The sequence below is a fragment of the Cicer arietinum genome, chromosome 5, assembly GCF_000331145.2.
Source record: "Cicer arietinum cultivar CDC Frontier isolate Library 1 chromosome 5, Cicar.CDCFrontier_v2.0, whole genome shotgun sequence".
Lineage (NCBI taxonomy): Eukaryota > Viridiplantae > Streptophyta > Magnoliopsida > Fabales > Fabaceae > Cicer > Cicer arietinum.
In genome coordinates, this window is record NC_021164.2 from 66,772,898 (window position 1) to 66,783,644 (window position 10,747).

Here is a 10,747-nt window from a genome sequence, read left to right on the forward strand (position 1 = left end):
TCTGACTATAACTCAATAACTTTAAATTTTGTACTAACATCGTTCATAAAATAATAGTGATTAAACTGTGAATATGTAAAATAAAATAAAAATGACATATTGTGATATGGATTTGAGTGTTTCCATATGATTTGAAGGATCTATCCAAGTGATAATTTCAAATAAAGTACCAAATAAGAATGGAGAACACGAAAGAAGAAAATATGAAGAAGTAATGAAATGATAGAAATCGCCACACTCCACAACAAGGAATGATAAGATCAAGGTAGAATCGCCACAAGAGTAGGAGACTCTTGATAAGATCCAAATTTGGTTCAAAGAAGAACCCTAGAAAGCATCTCTCTAATCTCGCACTAAGTGTTTCTTTTTCTTTCAAAAATAAGTCCCCTATGTCTTACAATAAAAAGACATATATAGCCTAACACAAAATAACATGGTGCCTAAACTACCAAATATTTAGGCACACACAAGTCAACATAATTTCTAATTATAAGGTATGATTATTACATCCCAAAATTAAAATTAAGTCTTAAGATATTTCTATGACCATAAGATTAATATAATGTGGATTAATCTTTTCATATGTCTTAAGACTAAGGAAATTAACAATTTGTTTCTCTAATTGTTCTTTTAGCTTCCTAGTCTTCCCTCTAGTTAATGGTCCCGCTCCTAGTTCTCGAAGCTCATTAACCTTCATGTAGGGTTGGTCCACATCATATTGAAATAAATTTACCAATCAAGTAATTCATGTCAACATTTTGAATTTCTGAGAATGAAATGAATGAATACAGAGAGACCGTGACCAAACTGATTTCTAATTCTCGAACCATTACACCATTTTTTGCAAATATGCATTCAGTTCATCAATACAGGATCCAAACAATGCACATTCAATCCTTATCCTACATAAAAAAAATAAAATTAGTTAATAATTAATAGAGAAAATTATTAAATATTAAAAAAAATTATAGAGTATAAAAAGTCTCACATATCTGACTCTAACTCAATAACTTTAAATTTTGTACAAACACCATTTCTAAAATAATAATGATTAAACTATGAATAACTAAAATAAAATAGAATGACAGATCAAAATAAATTTAACGATAAAGTAATTTATGCCAACATTTCGAATTTATGGGAATAAAATGAATGAGTATGGAGAGGCCGTGACCAAACTGGTTTCTAATTCTCGAATCATTGTACTCCAGAGTTAGATGCAACAACGAAAGTTGTACACATCTCTCTCACGAATATTAGCCTCAAATCGAGAAATAAGAATTTTTCGCACTATTGTTTGAATTTAATCACTCTAAAAATATAAAATAGAAATTTGTTAAATTAATAACATAACAAATAAGTTTGTGTACAATTTAAAACTTTGAATCTAAAAAAGAAAAAATTAAACCTTGTCATCCATCAATATCATCTTCATCGCATAAATTTTATGTTCCATCAATACCATTTTCATCGCATAAAATTTATTTTCGACATTCAGATCAGACAGAAACCACAGTCGCACAATTCTGACAACCAAATTTCATGACTTATTTTTTTGGAGAAATTGAAGCAACAAAATCTGGTTTTTTTTTGCAGACATCGAAGAAAGATAAAGAATTGTGTATAGATGAGATCATATGAATGATATTTATAAGGGATGCGCCGAAAATGGGATATTATTGAGGACAACAGAGGAAGCTTAATTAAGAAGAAAAGTGGCACTCAAATAATTCGTAAAATAAAATAAATTTTTTAATTAAATTAATTTGAAGCGGTGGTGGTCGATAAAGTAGTGTTTAAAACATGATTACTTTCAAAAAAACTGCTAGTGTGTAATTGATTGTATTTTATTTTTATTTCATTCTTCTTATTTTTTTAAGTACACTAAATTCTCAAGCATCAAATCGTGAAATGGAAGTTTAATTTCTTTCTTAAAAAAAAACTGCATAGTGAGGTGGTTATTTCTATTAACCATTACTTTCAAAAAACGGTCATGTAATGTTGTAATCGATTATATTTTATTTTTAATTCATTTTTTTAACTGACCACTAAATTCTACATCATGTCAAATCATGTGATGTAATGAAAGTTTTAATTTTTTTTCTTAAAAAAAAAAACTGCACAATGAGGTGGTTATCTATACAATATAATAAATATTTTGGCAAGACGTATTAGTTAAATAGTTAAATAGAGTGTTGGATATATATAAACTTTCTATTAATAGAAATAACCACTTGCATACTTTTTTGAAAGAAAAAAAATAAAACTTTCATTATATTACCATTTGACATGATAGAATTCATTGAGAATTTAGTGGCCAATTAAAAAATAAGAATAATAAATTAAAAATAATATACAATCAATTATACCCCGACAATTCATTTTTTGAAGTAATGGCTAATAGAATAACCATCTCATTATTCACATTTCTTTAAAAGAAAAAAATAAAACTTCAATTACATCACAATTTGACATATCAGTTGAAAATTTAGTGGCAAATTAAAAAACAAGGAAAATGAATGCAACAACCGCTTCAAATTAATTTAATTAAAACATCTATACAATATAATAAAATAAACATAATACTTTGACGAGTTTGACACATGTTAGGTAAATAAAGTGTTAGGCAAATATAAAGTTTCTATTAATACAAATAACCATCATTGTGCAAAAAAATTTAAAAGAAAAAATAAAACTCTCATTACATCACGATTTGATAGGATGCTTATGATGGGTTCGTTGAGAATTTAGTGGCCAATTAAAAATCTATACAATATAATAACGTAAACATGATATTTTGACAAGTTTGACACGTGTCAGTTAAATAGAGTGTTGGACAAATATAAACTTTCTATTAATAGAAACTAGCGTGTAACATGTGCATAGCACGGAAATAACTTACGATTTTAATAAATAAATGGTTATATTAATTTATGTATATAAATTCTCATAAATGTTATTGACATTGACAATAAACATATAAGTTGACTTAAAAATAAACAATTTACAAAAAAAAAAATCTAATAGCAAACTAAATTAAAAAGTCCTTTTTATATAAATTAAGTAAATTAGTAAATGTAAAGATTAGTAAGTAACTTAATAATTAATTTTTTGTTTTTATTATTCAACGTAGTATGTTACTTATATGAAATAGATGACATTTAAGAATTCATATAAATTTTAATGTATCAAGTGGCAAAATATCTTTCATTCCAGTACTACTCATTATAAAATACTAAAGAAAAATAATCTTCCCATTGAAAAAAAAAATGACAATACACATAATAAAAATTATGATTATCTTTTATATCTTTTACGTTTGAATTTGCATGTTAGTCTTCATGAATCCTTTGAATTTGCATGATATTTAATAATAAATTTAGAGGATAAATGTATAGTATATTAATAAAATTAAAATGTAACCACTGAAAAAAACAGTGTTTGAAAAATCATTACAGTTTTACTGAAGTATCACATCGTCAAATCGTGATATAATGGATTTGCTAAAGTAGCGTTTGACTTTATAACAAAAAATTGTCGAATTGAATTGTATTTTTTTTTAATTCCTGTAAATTATTATTTTTCTCATTAATATTATAATATTATTGTTTTTCTAATTAATATTCTTATGTATTCACAGGTAAAAGCTTGTGTTTGTGTTAATTGTATATTCAATATAACTATGTGTCAACATTATTTAGTAGAGAACTTAGAATCAAAATTATTAGAATTGACAACAACTGTTTAATAGAGAATTTAGAATCGGAGTTAGTACTACAAATATTGGACATACAATTTTTTAGACAAAATTTAGAAACATAAAACAATAAACAAAATATATAGCAAAATGGAGACACAACATTTTTAATTAAACATTTTGAATTGATGTGACATATTAAAATAAATTTTCCGAATTTGAATGAGTGTTCGATTGTTCCATATGCTCCGAGTTAGACGCAGCACCGAGAAAACAAAATTGTACTTACTCATCTTTACATTTACTAATTTACTTAATTTATATATGTCCATGTACATCATTTTAAAAATTCTTATTTCATCTAATTTAATTTTCAATAATCATTGTTTTTATTTTTTTAAAATTAAAAATATTGTTTTATAATAAGTTTTTTGGAAAGAAAAAACATTATTTGGAGAATTAAAAAATAAGGCATCATTTTTAAGATTAAAGAGCGAATCATGCTTTTGATTAATGACATTGACAATGTAAAAAATGATTTTTTAATTTAGTTTACTATTAGATTTTTTTTTTGTTTTTTTTTTTTTGTAAATTGTTTATTTTTAAGTCAAATTATATATTTTTTGTCAATAAAATTTATAAGAATTGATATATATAAATTATTATAACAATTTATTTATTAAGATCGTAAGTTATTTATGTGCGACGCATGGGTTACACGCTAGTTTATGTTAAAAGAAACTTCATATTTGTCTAACACTCTATTTAGGTGATAAGTCAAACTTAGGTGATAAGTCAAACTTGTCAAAAAATCATGTTTGTTTTATTATATTGCATAAATAACCACTTCATTGTGTAGATTTAAAAAAAAAATAAAAAAATAAAACTTCCATTACATCACAATGCATCACAAGTTGACATATACGTCAGTTGATAATTTAGTGGTCAATTAAAAAATAAGAAGAATGAATTAAAAATAAAATACATGACTTGACAAGAATTTCAAATTAAAAATAAATTTGTGTTCCATGTTTTTAGGGTGATAAAATTCAAGCAACTGTGAACATCTCTTATTTCTCGAGTTAAAACTAATATTCGTGAGGGAGATATGTACAAATTTTGTTCTTTTGGTGTTGCGTCTAACTCTGGAACATATAAAGCAATCGGACACCAGTTCAAGTTGAATTTGCAAAATGCTACAATGTTATCTATACTCATTCATTTCATTATCAGAAATCCGAAATATTGACATGAATTACTTCAATTGCTAAATTTATTTCAATTTGTCACTATTATTTTATTTTAGTTATTCACATTTTAAGACAAGACAAAATTTATGAAATGAATGGTGTAGTATAAAATTTAAAGTTATTGAGTAAGAGTTAGGTGAATGAAGCTTTTTATACTATATAAATTTTCTAGTATTTTAATAACTTTTTCTATTAATTATTCACTAATTTCAACCAGTCTGTTTTAGCAACCGCTTCAAATTCTTAACGAATATTACATAAATTTAATTAAAAACTTCTTTAATTTATGAAATATTTTTTTGTTTATCTTTGTGCGATGTCTGAATTGGATATCGCCTGAACTCGAACATTTATCCGTAACGTTTATTTTAATAACTCAGATCCTAAATTCTCTACTAAATAGTTAGTGCCACCAAGTTAGATTGAATCAACAACAAACTCGAGATTTTAACCCATGAATGCAAACAACTCGGCTCGAAAGATTGAAGAAAAAAATATTGATGAAAAACAAGTCATTCAAACAAAAATAATTTATTTAGACAGTTATAAAATTTATTTAGGAATTAAAAAAAATACAGGAAAAAATATTGATAAAAGACAAGTCATCCGAATAAAGAATAATTTATTTAGGCAAATATAAAATTTATTTACGAATAAAAAAAAAATATACAATTCATTGCACCACGATTTGATAGTTTTTTTTTTTTAAGTAATAATTTTTCAAACACACTACCTTATCAAATTCATTTCATCGGGATTTGCCTCTTTTATAATGGTTACATGTTAATTTTAGTAATGTACTATATATTTTACCTTCTAACTTTATTATTAAATATCATCAAGGATTCCTGAAACATTCATGAAGACTAACATAATTTTTTATGTGTATTGTAATTGTTTTTTGTAATAGAAATATTGTTTTTCTTTATTATTTAACAAGTAATACTAGAACGAAGGATATTTTGTCATTTGATACAAGCAAAATTTATATGAATATGTATTTCATATAAGTTATATAATATGTTGAGTAATAAAAATATAAATTTATTATTAAGTTACTTACTCATCTTTAAATTTATTAATTTATTTAATTTACTTAATATGTTTATGTCTATTATTTTTAAAATTGCTATTTGATCTAATCTAATTATTTAATTTTTTAATAATCATTGCTTTTATTTGTTTAAAATTACAAGTAGTGTTTTATAGTAAGTATTTTGGACGAAAAAAAAATTACTTAGAGAATTAAAAGATAAGGCATATTAAGATCAAAGATTTAGGAAAGAATTGAAGATTAAGACAAAAGATGGTCGTTCCAGTGATGCTTTTGAGTAACATTGATAGTTTAAGAAAAGATTGAAGATTAAGATGAAAGATCGTGGTTCCTGTTATGCTTTTGAGTAACATGATATTTCAGACAAATGTTGAAGATTCTTATTGTTTAGTTTCATTTTATGGGGTTGAATTGAGGTATTTAATGTCAATGACAATAAATTTTATGAGAAGCAATATATATAAATTAATATAACATTTTATTTATCCAAATGTAATTGTTGTTTACGCACGAGTTACACACTAGTATATACATTATAATAAAACAAACATGATAATTTGGCAAGTTTGACACGTGTCAGCTAAATAAGGTGTTAGGAAAATATCAAGTTTCTATTAATATAAATAATATTTCATTGTGCAGATTTATTTTTCTTTTTACAATAAAATTAAAGTTACATTACATCAGACTTTATACATGATGGGACCGTTGGGAAGTTAATGACCAATTAAAAAAATAAGAAGAATGAATTAAAAATAAAATACAATACTGACATTTCACCGTTGAGAATTTAGTGGCCAATTAAAAATAAAAATAAAATACAATACACCATAACTTGACAGTTTTTTTTGGTGTTGAAGGTAATTGTTTTTTAAACGCTACTTCAAATTAATTTAATTAAAAAATTTATTTTATTTTACTAATTCTTTTAGTGTCTCCAGATTTCCTTCCTAATTGGTCGTCCTCAGTTAATCGTCTTTCTTCAGTTTTCTCTAATTTTTTTCCTCAATAATCTCTCATTTTTTGTGCCTTCCTGATAGATATCTTTCATATTATCTCATCTATACACAATTCCTTTTTAATTTTTTCTATTCCAAAGATTCGTTATTTATTTTTGTGTTTATCCGATGTCTGGAAAAATATCAGATTTTGTTGCTTCAATTTCTCCAAAAAAGAGTCATGAAATTTGGTTGTTAGAGTTGTGCGGGTTTCTGTCTGATCATAAATTTATGCTATGTAAACGTAATTGATGGATGACAAGGTTTAATTTTTTTTTTATAAATTCAAAGTTTTAAATTATAAGGGTGATAAAATTCAAGCAACAATACAAAAAACTCTTATTTCTCGACTTAGATTACTATTTGTGAGAAAGTTGTGTACAACTTTCGTTCTCTTGGTGTTGCTTATAGAGCATTTGCAACAGTGGTCCAAGAATTATAAACCAATTTGGTCACAGCCTCTTACGATTTCATTCCCAAAAATTCAAAATACAGTTTTTTTGAAGGTAATTGTTTTTTAAACACTATTTTAGCAATCACCGATTTAAATTAATTTAATTAAAAATTTTATTATTTTTACAAATTCGTGTCATCAGACTTTCATTATTAATTCGCCGTCCTCCGTTAACCGTCTCTATTCGATAATCTCTCATATTTCTATTCATATTTATAGGTGATAAAATTGAAGCAACCTTAACTTTTAGTTTTTGATTTATTATTAATATTACCAATGAGTTGTGTACAAGTTGGCTTTGCCTCTCACAATGACTGGGTATATGGAACACTACTTCCAACATTGGTTTAACGAATCTATTAAACACATCACCATTTGACGAGTTGATAGTTCTCTGAAACTATACAATGATCTTTAAAAAATTACTATTTTAAATGGTTACATTTTAATTTTATTAATATATTATATATTTTAAATTCTAAATTTATTATTAAATATCATGCAAATTCAAAAGATTAATGAAAGAGTAATGACGACTAACATGCAAATTCAAAGATAATCATAGTTTTTATGTGTATTGTGATTATTTTTTTGTGACGGAAAGATTATTTTTCTGTAGTATTTGTTGAGTAATAAAAATAAAAATTAATTATTAAGTTACTTACTCATCTTTACATTTACTAATTTACTTAATTTATATATATCATGTCCATTATTTTAAAAATTCTTATTTCATCTAATTTAATTATTTAATAATAATTATTTTTATTTGTTTAAAATTAAAAGTATTGTTTTATAATAAGTTTTTTTGGAAAGAAAAAAATATTCTTTGGGAAATTCAAAAAATAAGGCATTAAGATTAAACAGTGGTGTTGGAGTCATGCTTTTCAATGGTGTAAGAAAGTAGTTTTTAAGTTAGGTTAGGATTATATTTTTTTATTGTAAATTGTTTCCTTAAGTCAATTTATGTATTTAATGTCAATAAAATTTATGAGAATTGATATATATATATATATATATATATATATATATATATTAATATAACAATTTATTAATATATATATTAAAAGAAACTTTGTATTTACCTAACACTCTATTTAGGTGACATGTGTCAAACTTACAAAAAAATCATGTTTGCTTTATTATATGGCACATGTAGCCACTTCATTGTGTATATTTTTTTTTAACATCACAAGTTGACATATACGTCATTTGAGAATTTAGTGGCCAATAAGAATGAATTAAAATTAAAATACATGACTTAACAGTTTTTTGAAAGCAATGGTTAATAGAAATAACCACATGCAGTTTTTTTTTAAAAAAAATAAATAAATAAAACTTCCATTATATCACGATTTGGTACGTGCTTGAGAATTTAGTGGCCAATTAAAAAAATAAAAATAATGAATCAAAAATAAAATACAATCAATTATACGACTTCACATTTTTTTTTGAAAGTAATTGTTTTTCGAATACTATTTTAGCAACCACTGCTTCAAATTAATTTAATTATAAAATTATTTTACGAATTCTTTTAGTGTCACTTTTCTTATTAATTATTTTAGTTCAATTGCTAAGCGTCTCTCCTTAATAATATCTCATGTTCGGCTCATTCCTTATAAATATCATTCATATTATCGCATCTATACACAATTCTTTATGTTTCACCGATGTCTGAAAAGAAAAAAAAACAGATTATGTTGCTTCAATTTCTCCAAAAAATGAGACATGAAATTTAGTTGTGCGACCGCGGTTTATGTCTCACGTTAGGAAGATATCAGGTTTCTATTAATAGAAATAATACCTCTCTCTCTGTTAATGGCCAATTAAAAAAATAAGAAGAATAAATTAAAAATAAAAGATTTTTTTTAAGAAAAAAATAAAACTTCCATTACATTTTTATACATGATGCATTCGTTGAGAAGTTAATGGCCAATTAAGAAATAAAAACAATGAATTAAAAATAAAATACAATACGCCACGACTTACATTTCACCTTGAGAATTTAGTGGCAAATTAAAAAATAAAAAATAAAATACAATACTTTATAGTTTTTTTGAAGGTAATTGTTTTTTAAACACTATTTTATCAGCCACCACTTCAAATTAATTTAATTAAAAAATTTATTTTATTTTACGAATTCTTTTAGTGCCTTCAGACTTTTCTTCTTAATTCGTAGTGAAAATTTGAATTTATAACAAATAAGATTGTGTATAATTTAAAATTTGAATTTATAAAAGAACAACTATAAAGTTTTTTTTTTGAAGTTTCATTCCTCAATAATATCCCATGTTCGACTCATTCCTTATAAATATCATTCTTATTATCTCATCTATACACAATTTTTTATGTTTCTCCGATGTCTGAAAAAAAAAAACAGATTATGTTGCTTCAATTTTTCTAAAAAAATGAGTCATGAAATTTGGTTGTTAGAGTTGTGCGACCTTGGTTTCTGTCTGATGTTAATGCCAAATATAAATTTTATGCGATGGAAATGGTATGGATGGAACATAAATTTTATGTCATGGAAATAGTATCGATGAATGACAAGGTTTAATTATTTCTTTTATAAATTCAAAGTTTTAAATTATACACAAACTTATTTGTTATGTTATTAATTTAATAGATTTATGTTTCATATTTTTAGGGTGATAAAATTCAAGCAACATTGCGAACATATCATATTTCTCGATTTGAGACTAATATTCATGAGAGATATATGTACAATTTTAGTTAGGCTTAATTGCACTTTTGGTCCCCCTATTATAGGTGAAAATTGAAAGTAGTCCCCCCATTTTGTTTCTCCCCAGTTTTAGTCCCCCAAACAGAATTTGAGTCCAAATCATCATGAGTTGGCATTTTTTTAATGACGTGTCAAAAAAAAGCTGACGTGGCAGACGCATACGTGGAATAAAATTATTATTATATTATTTCTAATTAAAAAATATAATTTATATTTTTAAAATCATTATTATAATTGTTAAAAATTATTATTAAAAATAAAATTTATTTGTTATAATTAAATTAAAAGAAAAAACACCCAAAATCCAAAATCCTTCCCAAATCAAAATCAAAAGGATTCACTCAAGAACCCTAAAACCATTCTGAACCCTAAATTCAAGAACCCTAAAACCATTCTGAATCCATCACTGATTTTTCATCACTGATTCGTTCGCATTCATCACTGATTCGTTCGCGTTCATCACTGGATTCGTTCGCGTTCATCACTGGATCGTTCGCGTTCGCACTGGATCGTTCGTGTGCGTTTTCAATCGTTGTGTTCGTGTTCGTTTT